The sequence below is a fragment of the Falco cherrug genome, chromosome 6, assembly GCF_023634085.1.
Source record: "Falco cherrug isolate bFalChe1 chromosome 6, bFalChe1.pri, whole genome shotgun sequence".
Taxonomy (NCBI): Eukaryota; Metazoa; Chordata; class Aves; order Falconiformes; family Falconidae; genus Falco; species Falco cherrug.
Window position 1 is genome coordinate 5,061,859 of NC_073702.1, and position 18,341 is coordinate 5,080,199.

Here is an 18,341-nt window from a genome sequence, read left to right on the forward strand (position 1 = left end):
CTTAGATAACAGTAAGAGTTTGTTAAGCTAAGGAACTTGTTTATAAAAGCTAAATTAAAACTTCTAGTTGATCCTTCAGAAGCTGTCTAGCATTAGAAATTTCATAGGGTTTTTTCATGTGTGCTGTGATCCATAGTTCAAAGTTGTAGTTCTGGTCAGCGAAAGAGTCAATATAGCTTAATTTTCCATTACCAGTTCTCTTACATTCATTGTAGGGGTAACTTTTTTTTTTTTATAACGGACTATAATCTGATTGGATTGATGTGTTGAACCTCTTCAGTGTTGTTATTTCTGGTTTGAAACGTATCTTTATATTTAACTTCTCCAGTATACTTGTGTGGTGTTTCTTCTGCTCTGAAATGCTAACATCATCAAATACAGAATGGAAAACACTTTTTTTTCTTCGCTAACTGGTTATAGATCAATCTCAACTGCATGAGACTCTGTTGTTCAAACGTGTGCATCTGGTAGCAGTGGGTATCCTTTCATTACTTTGTTTTGTATGAAAAAAACATGTCACATGGGGTTTCTTGTCCCTATACCCAGCAGCTTGGATGAGGTACAGAAGGTATTTGCTATTCACATTGAAATAAAACCCTACACGTTAGGTGCCCTGTTTCCTTGTACTCTTGCAAGGAGCTACTGTGGCTTTTCATACAAGCAACTACCTTCTGTAATATTCCAAACCTCCAAAATCATACTTATTTTCATAGGACTGAATATCTTTAATAGGTTGAAACATTTGTGAAATTACAACTGTTTTCTTGAGGTTTTGAAGTAACCATCTACATCTAACTTTCTGTTTTTCTTTAGTATTTCTGGTTTCAAAATTAAAATCAAGAATTCTAGATATTAATGGAAATGGTTTTAACCTATGCTACATGTAGCATTCGGATCACAGTGTTCCTTTTTGTTCTGGGTGCTAGCTTGAGGTCATTAATAGTGTGATTTCTTACATCATAGTCAATAGTGTCTGAGTAACAGGAAGAATTTAAATTGTAAGACACATTCATTTCCATAGCTTGATTTTTATTTCTTAAAGATGTTCTTCACATACAGTGGTATTTAAGCAATTGTAATCTGTGCTAAGTGGAATGACTTTAGTTTTTCTTCACTTAGAGCAAATGAGTAGATTTCTAACCTGCTTTGACTTGATCAGAGAAAGTGCAATTACAGTGAATGTAGACACAGTAAGAGGAGGACTGTTAAGCTCATCTGCGCGTGGTGCTTTACACATGTACAAGTTAGAAGGCATCAGTTGTGTGGAAGAAATGTATACTTTCAAAACCAGGAGGTAATAATTTTTGTTTTCAGGCTGGTGAAGTTAAAATACTGGTTGTGCATATGGCTAAGTGCAAGAAGAGTTTTGTTTTAGCAGTGCAATGGAAAGCATTCTCCTTCCATGTGCTGAGACAACAGAGTTTTGATACTAAATAAAAGGCAGTGTAGCCTGTCTTCTAAAGTTTTTCTTGTGCTCTTTATTTTGTTAGGGTTGTTATCTTTAGTAATAGGATGGAGTATCCTAGATTATGAAAAGCTTGGAAAATATGGGGAATTAGGTGTCTTAGAAGAATTACCAAGTGGCTCCACATGGAGTCAGTCAGGGTTCAGCACAATTCAGCCAGAACTAAGCTGTCTCCTATAAAAAAAAAGCCCTTCAGGTTTCTCTCATCAGTGGAGTTTGTACTTCAACGGTTTATTAGCTTGGGCAGAGCGTGGTGTGAAAATACAAAATAAACTTGCACTCAATATAACATCCAAGCATTAAGAAATGGGTGGGAATATTTGGCTTATGAACATTGGCTGGCTGTATGCACAAGCACTGGGGTAATGTGATGCAGGTGTTCACAGGGTGCGAGGTTACAGAAACATGGCGTTGGGAGATTCAGGCTTATTTTCGGAGCAGTACAGTGCATTCAAAAGCTGCTGAGCCTAAACAAGTAAACTCGGCCAACTTAAACTGACCATGCAAAGAGCCAGATGGGAGCCTTAGCATTTATTACATTTATTATGCTTTTAATCCACATTCCAGCTATACTGCCTGTGGACTTGACTTGTATAACTATGAAAATATGTTTACAAAGTATTAATGTCCTGTGCGGCTCAGATGCTGATAATCCTTGCCTTTTTTCACAGCTTAGTCCTTCAGGAAGCCTTTGTTTAGGGATTGGTTTACACTAGTATTTTAGTATGTCTTAAAGACAGTATGGATGTGTTTTCATATAATTTAGGCCTATTGCTTCACAAAATAGTAATAGCAGAAAATAATTCTGCTTTTTAAAATAATTTCTTTACAGAAGACCATTTGATACTAAAGGAAAAAATTGGTTCATCTGCAGTGTCTCTTAGTGTGCATTGCCACTGAAGAATAACGTGTGCAAAACTGTGTGTTGTTAGCTAATATGGATTGGTATGTCTTAGAACAAATACAAAGATGTTGTAAAATTACAATTAGTGCTATTCCGTGGGGCTGTAAGCTATTTTTCCACATTTATTTTTTTGTTCGTGTTTCCAATATGAAGAGTGAGTGTTTGTCATATATTATTCATTTGGAAAATTGAAGTCTTAGGGAGTATTCTTATTTTCTTACTCAGATGTAGAGGATGCATACATACTGAATACTAAAATAAATATATAGAAAATAGTAGTGCACCTGGAAGACTGCCCTTTGTAAGAGAAATTAAAGTGTACATGTAATTTCTTGTAGAAAATTTCAGTATTTTGGACATTCTGTCCTGTGTTTTTACAGTTCTAGGATGGTGACAAAACAGACTGGATGAAGAATAAAACTGAGGGAATGAAATACTTCTTTTAAATTTTCTCAATACGTAATAACTTGTAGTTGTTTATGGAGATACAGAGATGATAAGCATGTTCAGAGAGGAAAATGGTGCTACAAAGATTCAATGTTACTGATATTCACCTGAAGGTGTGATGTGAAAGAGAGATTAAAGATGAAACCCTGAGCTATTATTTGGACATCTAGACACGGTGCATGATAGTTAAGCTAATCAACAATGAAAAATGATGATGACAGTTTTTCCATTGGACATGCTTCTAATTATTTTGTTGTTCTCTGATGATCTGGACTCCATATGCAATTAAACAGGTTTTCATTAATTATTCTGAATGCTTGTGTTGACAGGCGTGACCTTCCTGAATTTAATATTAAGATATCAGTTAGTAGAGATCCATTTATGGATCCCCTGCTTACTTCATCTGGAGATGAAACCCCTGTAATCAAATATCTCTGAAGCCATTCTGTTAAGTGTAGTTTAGATGCAGCAGTCTAGGGTCTGCCTATTACAATATTATTTGGCTTGCATACGTTTGTTTTTTTGTTGTTGTTGTGTTCTCTCTTTTTGCTTAAAAAAGCACTGCTGTTTCATCAGACGGATTGGACTTTCAGAAAAGCAGGTGCTTAACTAATAACTTTATACGTTCTCACTTAGCCAAAACATTCTAATCTCAGTTAATAGCAATATTTGCTCAACTTAGCCAAACTTCTTACATTTCACCATTGTTAAATACCTGTATTTTATTCCTGCAACAGTAGTTTTCTCTAGATGTTTCATTTACTTGAGTGGTATCTTACACACTTTTGTAAACGTGTGGGTTCTGAGTCTGGTTTGTGTAAAAACTCATCCTCCTCCATTCTCTTGCAGCCCTGAGTTCAAAATCTTTTGACTTACCCTTGCTTAGTCTGTCCAGATTTACAGACTTTGTGCCTACACCATGGTCTTCCTTGTTCTGCGCCTCGTTTCCAGAGCCCTTGTTCCATGAACATCAGCAAGGCACACCTCTTGTTCTCAATCCAGTTTTCGTTCTGGAGCATGTTTGCTCCAATGGGAAATGCAGTGTGAACTGCCCTACTCTTCATGAATGCCTGTGTATAAAGATGTGCACGTTTACATCTCAGGTTTAGACAAGCAAACTTTAAATTAAAAGAGCTTTGAAGCTCACTTAGCATTGGCTCTCTGGAAAAATATTTTCTTTGTGCCAGCTATTTGTGTGTATGTAAATATTATATGCAACTGTGTTTTGGGGAAAGAACACCTCTAAAATCATATTGCTTTAAGTTATTATTATTATAAAAAATAAATCGCTTAAGTCTGCAGCTGTTCTGAGTGGTTTTGTGAATTCTATCCTGTATATTCTTTGGAACAGTTGTCAGACTGAAGTCTTAAAAGTAATTTTAATGCTAGTCTATTCATAAGGCACAAGAATTCCAAAGGGTAAATTTCCCACTATTAAATCATGCCTTTTGGCTGCGTTGAAATATACTCTGTATGTTACCATTAGCTACAGGGTATGTAGGGCTTTACAAATGTATCCAATTTTGTAGTGCTGTTTCCAAAACAGTAGTTGCTACCTGAGTAATTGTAACAGTATGTTCAAGGCGTACTGTATGACTCTGTTATCAACTTGGTACTGTACAGTGATTAACCCAGGTGGTTAGCGGCTTGCTGTATCCCTTGATATGTATCTCATTAATACAGTTTGTAGCAGATGCTCGTTCTAATGAGTGGAGCTGAATGTTCAGACAGGAGTATGGTTGATAAAGTAATGAGACACCAGTTTTGAGGAAAAAAAAAAAAAAAGGATGACTGTTACCACTAAGAATAATAAAAAGCTTTTAAAATGGCTGTGGAATAATTCAAATTAATACAATCAAACAGGGCTAGGTTTTATAATGCTAAAATATGACCTGAACTAAATGCAGGCTATTAAGAGGCGTAAGTTATTATTCTACATTTGTACGAGTACCTTTTTATTTTTCGCATCTGTACACAGGCAGTTTTAGTAAAAATAATAAATATGATCATAATACTATGGCTGTTCAATTACGGTAAGGCAGCTATTAAAAAAAAGGCAGAACAGGTAGTTCTTGCCAAAGGCTATTATATTTGAAAAATATTCATGCAAATTTATTGGCTTGCAGGTATCTAACTGAACAAGTAGATACAGAATGTAAAGCAGCTCTTCTGAGAATTGCTGCTAATTGTCTAAAGGTGTTTGTAACAAAATAGGAACATCTCTGAAGTTAGTTCTTTTTTCATGATTAGCAAATTACATTTTAGAAAAAAGGCCTGTTGCCTAAAAAATTCTCACATTGTTGGTATCATACTACAAAATAGAAATAGTAAAGCTAAACTTAACCGTATGGTAAAACTGGTGGCCAAATTTTTGGGTTCTGTTTATTAATCAAATAATTTTGATTTATCCAAAGCATGTAAGTCACTGTATTATCAAACTTCCCATGTTTCTTTAACTTTTTGTACAAAGTGAAGAAAATTTCTATTTTTATTAAACTTTAAAATTATTGGCACTTGCAGCCTCTTCAGAAACATACTAGTGACCTTTACATGAAGCAGGTTTACTTTTTAAGGTAACTTTTCATGCATGTTGTTAAAATGTAATGAAGGTAAGGTAAAAGTTTCTCCCTGAATTTGCATGGCTAAATACTTTTTTTTTTTTCCCCTAATCTTTGATTGTGTGCATGATGAAATGACGCTTACATGCGTAACTGAGAAATTGCAGATTCCTAACATGAAAAGTTATCCAGAAGTCACTTGTGATGAGAGTAGCTTGTGAAAAGGTGATCATTGCTAAAGAACAGCTCTAAGAAAATGGAGAAAACTGAGAAGCAGACTTTTGTTTTTGAAATAAAGAGGTAAAAGAAACGAGGCCAAAATTAGGTGGCTTGGAAGAAAAATGATAGCCTGTCTGTAAAGGATTAAAGAAGAGGTAGTTGAATGTGTTCATGGAAAAACTGTTATCCCTGAGAGACAGGAGGAGGTTAGAGGGAAATTTGGGATAATAATGAGAGTGAAGGAGAAACAGAAGATTGAAGAAAACAAACCCATGTACTTGAGAACTCATTATTAAGAACAAGACATCAATTTGTCATGAAAGCAGATCTAGAGAACGGGATGATTGTCTCCTGGGAGCAAAGATATTAATGTGGAGTTGAACTCGAAAGAGACTCAGTTGGTGTAAGAAAGAAGCCACAGAATAATTTTCAGATTGGTACAAATGACATGACCAGATTCTCATGGATGTGGATTTTTTTGCCCAGTAGTGGAAAATGCCTGAAGTGGAGGTTTATGCAATTGTTACTGGATTCTTTACTAATTTAGAGGTGGGGGTCAAAAATGTAGGATTTTGAGATTTGACAGATGGCTTTGGAAACGGTGCTAACAAGAAAGTTTAGGGTTGTTAAATCACTGGAAGGCATTTGTGAGTAAAGAGCTTTTCTCAAGGTATGAATACGCCCTTGCTGGGCACCTTACTTTCTGACCCTGGAGGGCTAGTGAATAGGTGGGTTATTATATATTGTGTTTTGAGTGGCTTGTCGTTTAGTCATATATGTTTATGGACTTGTGGTCAGGAAGGAGCATTTGTGTCCCAATGATAGGATGGGGTGAAGAACCCCCACAAAAATCATCTGGATGCTTTTAAACCACACCTTACTTTCCTTTCCCATCTTCTTCTCCCCACTTACCTTAAGAAATAGACTTAATTGTTTATCAGTTTTGCACCATTGGTTGGTGATGCAGTGTATCCCTTCCTCTGTGGTTGGGGCGCATTTCTGTGGTCTGAAATTTTAAAGGACAGAAATATTCCGGGGTTTGGATGTGTACTGAACAGACTTTTCGGGACGAAAGAGATTTTTTTATAGCAGTGACAGGTTTTGTGAACAACTGGGCTTAACTCAAGTGGTTTGTTTCCAAGCTAAATTAGCTTTATTCAAACCATGTGCTTATGTAACTATCAGCAATGGGCAAAGCCTCAACTGTTGAGTGTTAATTATACATCGTTCATGTGTGTAAGACAGCTACTCTTCAGACATTTGTTATTATTTTCATTGAGTATCTCAAAGTAGTAGTTGTAAGGTTTTCTCTATTATTCCCATGAAACTGTCAAAATGGGATGGTATTTAAAGAGAAGACTTGGAACAAAAATCACAGTTAAAAGGATAAAGTGACTGTTGCTATTCCCCTATTCCTGACTGTGCACTGCTTTGTTTTATGGTACATTCTCAAGGTCTTTGGAAGGGAAATGCAGTTTTTGTTTACATGGCATAGTCCCTTGTGGTCCTTCTTTGTAATTACGTGAACTAGTTCTTTAAGAGAAAATAAGCTTGTCCATTTTTAAACTAGTTCTGTAGGTCTACAGCTGGAAGAACCTTGGTTTAGGTTTAGAGTCTGGAATCCATGCGGGATTTATTTCACTGACTTTATTTTGAATAATATACTTAAATAGAGATAACATATTTTGTCTGGAAATTTCACTAAAAAAGTTGAGAAAATTATTGAAATGGTTGTAATAAAGCTTTTTTCCCCCACCTCCAGTCAAGATTAAAAGCTCTAAATAGCTTTTCTAGACTACAGTACTAATCGCTTGTTATGAACCTACAGTTTAGCTTTTAAGTGTGTAATGATAACATAATGTCAAGCTTCTGCAAAAGTTTATAAAGGTCACATTTGATTCTGGATTATAATGTATAAACTGCCTTTCTGATAATTGCTGAAAAGAGCAATTCACAGATGTTAAGCACTCTAAACAGCATTCTTCTTAATTTTCTGAAAAAGCAGATGCCTAATTCATAGTTTTTTTGTGTGTGTTTAGGTAGGAGTAGAAGACACAATGGGTTGGGGAGGCAGGAATGATGTGTTTTGAGACTAGAAGGTTGGAGTTTTAGTAGCTGAGATCTGAGTCTTTGCGCACTCTACGTTTTAATACCTATCCCTTATAGTTGTGTTGGGCATTTAGGATTACAGGACTGGTATCAGCCTGTTTCCCACAGCATTAGAACCCATGAATATTGTATGCTTACTTGAGTTTTGATTTGAGAGTGCAAAAATAAAGCTTCAGTAAGTTGAGGTAAGATTAAGGGCACTTTCAACGTATTTAGCATGTCCCCTATCTCGAGGTAAAGACATTCTAGCTCAGGATGAAGAAGCTTTAGTACAGGGTGGCCTCATAACCTCGACCTGTTGACATGTTGTCAAAGGGCATGGTGTCCTTTTCTAGGTTTTTTACCTATTGTACAGGGAATGAGAGCATGCCTAGACTTTGGCTAGCAGACTGACTTTGACAGCAGAAAAGGAGTTGCCAGATTTTGGTAGCCAGACTCATGGGTGTCATCAGATAACTCATCAGCTCTGTTTAACTATATGAATTATGAGCCAGGAGAGGTGTTTCTTGACTGACAGACTGTAAGTCAAACAACACAGCACAGTGTCATAAGGTGTTAAACTGATATCTAGAACTATTGGGTATAAATATTGTTAGTCATAAGATGTTCCCACAAGGCAGCATTATTTAAAGTAGAGATGTATACTGTAAACCAGGTCTGTTGGTTTCATAGCTGCTGGAATAAGTTGAATTTTTTTTTTTTTTTAATCTTAATGTTGCATTTGGAATGGGTGGTTGGGTGGTTTCTTTTCTTGGGGGGTGGTGGTGGTGTATGTATTTATTTATTTAATAGTAAGGCACATCCGTATCACTTTGCTGTTTCTTCATCTCCTGAATTCTGTTTTTTATATCATTGAATCAGCAAAGAGGGATGAATAAATAGGTGCGACAGAATATGTCATCCCCAGTCTGGTTCCAAATTGACTCAGTCAAAGCTGGCATTCTTACTCTAGGTTGTGTTTTCTCATTTGTATGTGCCTGCAATGGTGTCAAGACTCTGAAAAGAAGAGGCAGAAGGAAGCTGTTGTTTTTGTGTCCCTTTCTTAAGTGCTTAAGGAGCACTGCTGATGTGGTACCATGTAGAAGGTATAGTTTGTGAAGTAGCAGGCTTGATGCTTCACAGTTCTGAAGCCTTTTGACAGCTCACAAAGCTTTATGGTCACAATTCTGAGCCCTTTGGAAAGAACTACTTAACTGATTATTCATATATAACTACTTGAATATTTGGACAGATTGTCTTCTAAGCAAGCTCTTTTGTTTATTTATAAATAGTTAATGCATTAAAATGCTTATTATGTAGCTTGTGCGATGAATACTAATCTTAGAGTATTCAGCTGTGGTCCTAAAATGTTCTAATTAGATGAAGATAGATGGTGTGCCTGCGTGTGTACCTGATGTTCAAGCGACAACTATTGGTGATTTCTGGTTTATTTATTTTTTTTCCTTTCTCTCAGACCACTTTTAATACCGGAACAGTGTGTGCTGTGCCGATTCTCTTGGGGGGTTGGGGGGAGCACAGCCATGAAGTGTAATGGCTTAAGCTCATTCAGGGAAGAATGACATTCGGTTTGTAAAGTTTTAACTATACAATATCTAGGGCAGCCCTTTCCCTTGGAGCTGATCTTGTAATCTGTGAGCACAAGTGGCAGTTGGGCTCTTCTGTGGCTTGTGCCTGTGACGTGGACAGAATTGACCCAGCATACGTTCTGGTGTAAGTCAGTTCAGAGTTAAGGGAACCTCCTTTTTCAAACCTGTGATATTCTTTTCTTGACTGCTGTGTTATGGGCCTCTGTGAGAGATGTTACAGTTCTCTTGCATCGGGAAAGGAGGAATGTAACTACTTGTCATGTGATGCTAATTTTTCTTTCTTATACCATTGTGTAACTGCTGCTTTGCGTTTTTTTTGGTTTTTTTTTTTAGCCTGTTGCTTCAGGCACGATTTTCCCTCTAAATCTCCAAGATATTTTCAGGCTAAAATTTGTGGAAAAGGGATGGAATCAAGCAAGTTCAAGCAAGCTTGAGGCTCAGTATCTACAATGAATAACAGTAACAATAAAATATTATAGGAGAATTCAGTAGTCCAGTCAAGCTTGAGATATAATTTGTTCTATTAATCTTAGAGCTTTTAAAAAAAGTAATCAGAACATTATGCTGTACAGTTGTTTTCCAATACTGTTCATCCCACTAATACAGAAAAGGACTTCAATATGTACTTGACCACTTAGCATCATTGAAATTTGGGTTAAACAAAGAGAATCTGGAATTTAAAATAAATCTACTACTATACAGATTCTGTTACTGGGTCACATCTTTTCTAGCTAGTTAACAATTCTTCTTTTGTTTTACACCAGATATGTCATAATGCACTATAAGAACTCTTCAATATATAGTAGTGGTAGATTAATTTACCTTTTGTTGTAGGTCAAATAATAATAACAAGATGACTTAGAATTTAACCCATAAGGTTTAATATCCTTTCAGAAATAAAGAAACAAAACTCCCACAGCAGTCAAACTTAATTAAAACCCTGGAAGGCAGTCAAGAAAAACACTGTAACTGGGTAGTCTCTTTTAACCTTGCTAAATTCTTGGTTTTACCAGCTCTGTTGCAGAGTTTCGCAGTCTAATAATACTTCAGATAGAAAATGTAGTTTTACATTGGTTCTGAATTTGCCATCTGTTAAATTAATTGAAGGCATCTTTATCCTTTCTTTATAAACCAGGGAAAATTAAAGTTTGAATTCGGTCTAAACTATGATACTTTATTAGGAGAAGTTATATCAGTTTCCACTACGCATTTTTCTGTGCTCCTTATCCAAAAGCCAACTTCCCTATTAATACTGGTACGCATAGTATGCCAGATGAAGGGATACCAGTAAGTTATATAATGATGCAATATTATTCTGTATTATGCACCATCCGATTAGTTATGTGGCCCAATTATTTGTTTACTGGGTTTGTTTTGACTGCAGATGTCTTTCTGTTCTCTCATTGACCTCTAAAAAGTAGCTGCTATATTACCTTTCTCAGGTGACAGTTAATTTAGAACCTTGTAAGGCTGGGAAATATGGTTGTATCTGTCTTTCTGCCTGAGTCTTGGTCCCTTTTGGATATTGAAACGTGCATTGTTTGTTGCTGTAGTTTGGGGCATTCTGAAGATTTTTGTAGTAAATGTCATCTGCAGATTCACTGCCTCACTTTTGATGATTTTCAGGGTTGTAACGGTCACAAAACAAACTTATTTGGACCTTTGGTTGTCAAGGGGAGCAAATGAAAAGGGAAACTTGCATTCAAAGTTTAAAGGAAAGTGGTGGCAGGCAAGAATAAGGAAAATAATTTGATGCAATGTTTTGATAACAGTGGAAGAGACTGATGAATAGTAAAGATTATGGAGACTGAATACCTGTGTAAGCTATGGAGTATCTGTTACCCAGTGGTAACTTGCACAAAATGTATATATGCAGGGAGTATGCAAGGAATACCACCTTAACAAATTTTGTGGAAATTAAGTTCTGTGGTCTCGAATTAGCAGGATGAATTGATGAATATCAATTCATCAATACCTGGAGGTATTTAGAAGAGGTGCAGATGTGGTGCTTAGGGACGTGGTTTAGTGGCAGACTTGGCAATGCTAGTTTAATGGTTGGACTTGATGATCTTGAAGGTCTTTTCCAATCTAAATGATTCTATGAATATTGAAATTAAGCACAGCCCTTTCATTGTGCTATATGAGGTAATCAATAAGACAAGACAGTGGGTTTTTTTTCCATAGTAGCATCAAGTCAGGACAGCAGTAGCTTGAACAAGCTTGATGAAGCTCGGTATTGGGAACCTTCTACTTTCTTAGGAAATTGGACATTGGCATAGCAAATATGCTGGCATAACTTTCTTGACAGTAACATGAGTATTGGAAAGCCTTCATTGTTTAGGAGGGAGCAAAAGAAGGTCTGAGGGATAACATTATTTTCATAATAGCTGAAGGATAAAAAAATGTTACGGAGTTCAGGTTTTCAAAAAATCACTACAGGATTGTTAAGGTAAACTTCTGGGCTACTGCTGAATCTGTTGCAGATACTCAACCTAATCAGAGTTGTCAGTATGAGAACACTTTAGCACTGAATGCAAGTTGAGTGTTTAGATCTCCACTGATGTAGTAAGAGTTTAGCCCACACAGTTACTGAAGGCTCAGGAGCTTTTCCTGCTGAAGTGGACACATTACAATTTCAAAACTTAATCAGAAGCTGAATTCTGCCCTCTTTTGAGTGTGAAGAATTGGTGGAGGATTTTGACCAGTGACAAATCCAGTTGCATCTGAACATAATAAGAGGTATGTGACATACATTTACTTACTAAACAGCAGCCCAGTAACACAGATTTTAGTACTGAGAAAAAAACCTTGATTGTAGAAGATATGTTTGGGTCATTGATGAAAAGGCTTTGCTTTAAACTTAGAAAATTATGATTGTAATTAGAGCTAAAAATAGATGGATAATGTAGGTTCTCTCTTTTAAAATGACAGATTTGGATAAATTAAGGGAAGTAATTAAGAGAATCAGGACTGAGTAACACACTATTCAGTATAGATGAGGAATGGCATTTCCTCTGAGTTCAGCCATTTTGGTAGGAGTTTGTATACCATATAAAGGGAAAATATTTTTTTTGACACAGGAATAGTGGTGGATCTCGTGCTTCTGGACTGTGACAAAAATTTGGTTTATTATAGAGACAGGCTAATGAAAATTGCTAGAATTGTAAGATAGGTAAAGAATGGATTGAAAGAAAATGTCAGAGGATGATTTTGGAAGAAAATATATAGAAAGCCACAAGTGGAGATCCTGAGTATTAATTTTATATTGTCATTAAGAATTTTGAAACAGGAACCAAGTATGTTCTGACAAACAAATGAGGGAGACAAGCCACTGAATTCACTGAGGAGCAGAATAATAAAACTGGAAGGATATTTACATGTAGAAAATGCAAGGTCATGAATGAGAAATACTGGAGCTGGAGGCTATTAATTGGGAATGACTGTCAGTCAGAATCTAAGAGGGTGTTTTGGTTAAAAATACTGGGGAGACTGTTGGTGGCAGAATTTAGCCTGGAAATATGCAAGAGAAATAGAGAGTATCGGTATATTCAGAGGAGACAAACTTCCAAGGGCCTGTGTGTGTCATTTTTAAAAAATGTATTTAGAGTTTAGATTATCGAGTGACATGCATAATTCTGCAGCTCCTTACGTGTTGCAGTGTTTCTCGCTGGCTGATATGCTTGTACTTGTGCAAATGAAACCGTGTGTACAAGTTTGAAAATGGTATTTATGACAGAGCTGTCAGTGTACTGATTAAAAAGACATTGTTTTCCTTTCGTTTACACACTGAAAATAATATGAGTCTTCACAAAGTTCCTGTGTTAGTGTCCCTGTATCGAGGCTTTGTCATCCTTCAGGAGACATAGTTTGAAGCAGCGACCATTGCCAGTAGCAATTAATATAAGAGAAGAAAGCAAGCTGAGCCTTCCCTATTTATTGGGACTTCAGGGTTTATTGCTCCATCTGCTACAGGCCAGTCTCAACCTCGGCTGATTTCAACTTACTCTAGATCCAGCTCAGTCCGAATTCAGGCAGGGACAGGGAACCGCAGCGGCTTCATGACACATGTAGGTGATCTGCTGTCAGTGGATAGAGGGCAGTCATTAATTTTCATTCTCCTGGCCTTTTCTACAGTGTTTGATGCATCTGGCCAGAAGCTGGTGCTGTCTTGCCAGGAGAGAGTGGCAGGGTCCAAAGTAAAGCGCTGAAGTGGCTTGGCCTTGTCCTAGTTGATCGATCTACAGAGCGGCAACACGCTCCTGATTTTTAAGTGTTGCCAATAATAAAAGGGAATTAAGAAATTAAAAATGATATCTGCAACAGGATTTCGTTGTTGCCTCTGCGTCAGCGAACATATTAGTGATGTTAATTGCTGTTCTGAGTTGGGTAATGCTTATTTGTGTGGGAGGGCAGTGATTTCACAAGACTGAATTCTGAGCTGAGTGTAATGAACTCCCCTGGGAATGGAGAGCTGCCATGTATTTTGTGCTTGGAGTTGATGATGGAATTTCTTACATTTTGCATTCTTTAATGTGATAATAAAGACACAAGCAGATTTAAAAAGGAAAAAAGAAGCGTCAATGATGATACTGTGTAGAAATAAATAATCTTCTTTAATATAGCCGTCTAAAGAAATACTGTGGGACAAAGAAAGCTCTTATAGGAGCTGAATTTTTAAGCTTCTGTAAAAAAAATATTTCTAATCCATTTGCCACTTGTAGATTTTTTTCAGAAAATTAATTTTGTGTTGAACTCAAACTCAAAAGCTGAGGTCTCAAATTTTGAAGAAGCTGTGCTGTATTTTTTTTAATTAAGGTTTTAAAACTCTATAAAGTACGAACTCAACATATGTAACCTTATTGCTAGGATAGTTGCTTGGATTTTGGCTGAGGGAACATAGGTATAGCACACAATAAAATTGAAGTCAGTGGCAAAAGTCCTGTGAACTTCTAGGAGTTCAGTTTCACCATAAATGTGGTTTGGCAGGCACTGTGCTGCATGTGACGTACTGTGTTGGGGAATATTTTCAAAGCCAGTTCTGTGAATCCTGGTAAGCTGGGAAAGAGGATAGATGCTTCGTGCTCTAGTGGGTGCAGTACTGGATTTGGACCTTGGGAGACAAAGTTTTGTTCCTGTTCTTGACTCTGAATTGGCTGTAGGTGAAGAGAGACCAAGTACTTTGCCTTATTTTGCCTTAAATAATATTTTCCTGAAATGTACTTTCAAATTTAATGGTGGAGAATACTAAAGATCCACATAAAGGAGAAACCTTAGTTTTTAACTTAACCTTTTCAATGTAGCTTGTCAGCTTCAGAATTGTGTAAAAAAGAAAAACCCACCACCACCACCAAAACAAACTAAACTAAAAATGAAAGTTTAACAAAATCATTTTTCTAATATGTATTTTGGGCTCAACCGATGTGGACTGCGTGAACAGGATATATGTGGAGGCAAATGAGCCTTTGAAACAGTTGCCTTTATTTGGGTATGCTAAAAATAATTGATTTCTGAAGAGAAAACTTCTCAAGATGATATTTGGTGGTTGACATTTTTTAAAGTTTAAAGGTTAAAGTTATTAATACTCTGGTAGGTGATTTGGAGATCTGCTTGTCTAATGCCAAGAGCTGTAACTCTTTGCTAATGAAATTTTCATCCTGTTTTCGGAATTATCATGTTAATACCATAATTAAAATTAGATAATTTGGATCGTCCAATTAGAATTAATAACGGACCTTGCCTGGGGACCAGAAGTGAATGAAAAGTAGATTCTAATGACTCTTTACATTTTAATATTTCTATGCCTAGATATTTTATCTGCTTGTGAGATTAATCTGTGTGGACACCTTGACCCTTTAACTTGCTTGTCAGAACTTCTGTTGCAATGGAAACTGGCTGGTTTGTAGGGGTTGGATTAGCAGTTTGGGGAGATGATGTTTGTTGCTCAAACATGATTCTCCACTTTCATGTTGGTTATCAGAGGTGAATGAGCAGTTCTGATACTGCTTTTATTGCTCCTCCACTCTTGCTCTTTTATTCAGTTGTCTTGTTTTAAATTCAGATTAAGCCATCTGATACGGGACCATGTCATCTTTGTGTACTTGGACAGAATCTAATACAATGGGGCCTGCTTACTAATTGGAGATTTTTGGTGCTTGCACAACATAGATAATTAGTAATAAATGTACAGCTATAATAGCAAGTGGTGTTCACAGTATGCAATACAGTTCATGAAAGTTAAGCGCCTATGTGCTGTTTTAATTCCTACTGAATGTATTTGAGAAATCATCATTCTTCTTTCTTTGCCTATGTGGTGTTGCCCAGAGGCAGTCTCTCTATTCTGGTGTAACTGCTTATGCTGCTAATACTTTAATTAACTTCTTAAAATGTAACTGGTCAGGGCACATCCAAATAATATTCAGAAATGTACCGATCAGCAGTCTACAAGATTTCTCCAAGAAAGCTTGATGTGTCATCTGCAGAAAACTTAAAGCCTGATGTTAAACACATGAACTTAAGCTTTTTTGAGTTAAACAAACGAAAAACCCCAACCAACCAACCAACCAACCCCCCTTGTTAATTAATAAATTCAGTTTCACCAAAACCTTGGCATGGTTACATATCTCTGTTGCTTCTTTCACATTTTCAATGATCAGCTGCTCATAGAACATTTCTGATTGTCAGTCCATCCTTGACCAAATTTCTTCTGTCTTACAAAATCAGAATTTTGACGAATTCTGTTGTTTGGACCACATTCAAAGTTTCTTTTTAGGGGAGGTTGGGGGTGGTGTTTTTTAGGCTCTCAGCTTAAAAAAAACCAAAACCAACAAAAAAAAACCCCAAAGCCCCCCAGAACAAAACAAAACCCTTTCAAAACAGATCTATCTGGGTCAGTCTAATGGCTTTCTCATGCAAAGAACTTGTTCAGCTTCTAAGTTAGGCAAATGTATTATCATGAGAGCCATGACAAATGTATTTTACATACCATGATAAAGGTATTTGCTGCCCTGAGACCAAATACTTTTTTTTGTTTTCGAAGTAAGCACTTTGCTTTTTCTCAGTAGCTTTCTAAAGTAAGATATAATTCTGATTCCTCGTGATCATTGATAGGAAATCTTTTGCATGCAGTCATAAGAATTGCCATTGTCCCTGTCATTTAGAATTTGCGGTATAAACAGCTGACAGTGACAAATGTTAAAACGAAAAAGACAAAAACCCATGGGAGAACAGATGTAACGTTAGTGCAGTGGTTTGAAAGAGAAAAAGAATCTCACCACTAGTGGTTAGTGGATATCCAGCTACCAACTGTTAAGTAAATTCCCATAGATTTTGTTTTGAGTGAAAGATCTAGGGAAAGTGGTGGTGTGTTAAGTCACAGTTTTGATGTCTGAGTAATAGGTTTTGATGAAATCTTCTGTATGTTGTCAGAACCTGATGTTTTAGGTGGCTGAAAACAAAGTTTTTAACTCTTTGTGCTTTTGTGGGTTATTAATCAAAGCAGTTGTAAGATTTCTTAATGTACCACATTTGTAATGATGATGCAAGTATGTTTTCTTAAGTGCTAGATTTCTTGAAGCCTTAGATGCTGTTTTGTCATTGAAGCAAGTTACAGTGAAAGCACGTACTTAAACCAGCCATGATTATGGGATTGCAGAGATGGCCAATTAAGCTTATTTATGAATTAAGTGTAAAGTAGTGTGTATAATTTTTTTTTATGTTAGTCGCACACCTCTTCTTCCCTCCCCGTGGTTTCTTTAACTTTTGAGAAAAACATAACATGCTCTTTGTTTTAGTTTTCAATTAATTTACATTGTTTGAAAATGACTGTTGTCTGTAGATTATTCTTGCTTCTGAAGAACTGGCGCCAAGTTATGTAGTTGAATGTGTATTGAATTATTTTTTTCATAAAGCATGTCATGTGTAGCTTTCAGCTCTCCTAATGTTGCATTGATTTAATCTACTCCCCCCAACTTTAGATTTTCTGCTCATATATGTCTTTTTTTTCCCCAGCTGATTTTTAACATCTTGAAGTACTCATCTTGTGTGTGGAGAAATGGTAGTTGAGCTGATACATACTGAATTATGATTATAGTCATAATACTGAAAGAAAGTATTTATTTAAGCTGCATGGGTAGTACTGTGCTCATGTAGTCAGATCTACTGATTTCTAGAGGTAGGATCTGTGGAGACAACAGGACAGCTGCCTGCGTAGAGAACATTCGCCTGCAGGGTTTCTAGGGGATGCTCGCTGTTTTGTTTTGACAGCAGAGATCTTGTGGGCATTACTTGTAAGAGCAATGGTGAATTTTAGAAAAGACTACTGATAGCTTGTTATTTCTTCATCACCAGGACTTCCCAAGGAGGAATGAATGAATTATGAAAAGTACTGTTTTTTCCCCCCACATACATCCAAAGACTTACAAGTATGAAGAGTTGTGTGCTGAACAAGTCTTCAAAATATGCTTGCTTACTTTCAAAATATTCTGGTGTGGATGGTGAAGTTCCTGTAATCTTTTACTTTTAATCAAGTGTTTTCCTATTCTGTGCTATCAAAGAAACTGTAGTGCAGTCCAAATGGGTTAGCTGCTCTGGGAAGATTTGTGTCCCTTCCCCATTTATATCAGAGGCTATTCAAGAACATTAAATATTGTGAACTTTTAGAACCATTGAACTACCTTGACAGTTAGTGCTCCTAATTTCTTCTCTTTTTGGGTTTCTGTGATTCTGACTTTTCTCATTAGAACTTCTGTAATAACACTTGTGCTTTTAGCACAACTGTGTGCAAGGTGAAATGAAAGGATCAGTGAAAGAAAGCTCAGCCTAGGGTCATGCTCACAGTTTTGGTGGAGACCACCAGCATGGTTAGTTATGGCATGATTAGGCATAAGTTCAATTCCAGCAGCTCAGGTGGTAATTGGTAAAGTTGACTTAACTCAGGTTTGACTGAGACGTCAAACTTGAACTTACTTTTGAGTCTTCATGTCAGCTTTGTCTCTTGTACACTTATTTTTTGCACTGCTGTTAAGCCATGGTGTTTCCTGTCTGATCATTCAATC

General features: G+C 36.6%; 1 protein-coding gene across 4 annotated transcripts in view; it reads left to right on the forward strand.

The window, feature by feature from the left end:
- RNGTT (RNA guanylyltransferase and 5'-phosphatase) overlaps nt 1-18,341 on the forward strand; it is a 193,437-nt gene that overhangs the window by 36,653 nt on the left and 138,443 nt on the right. The window lies entirely within an intron of this gene.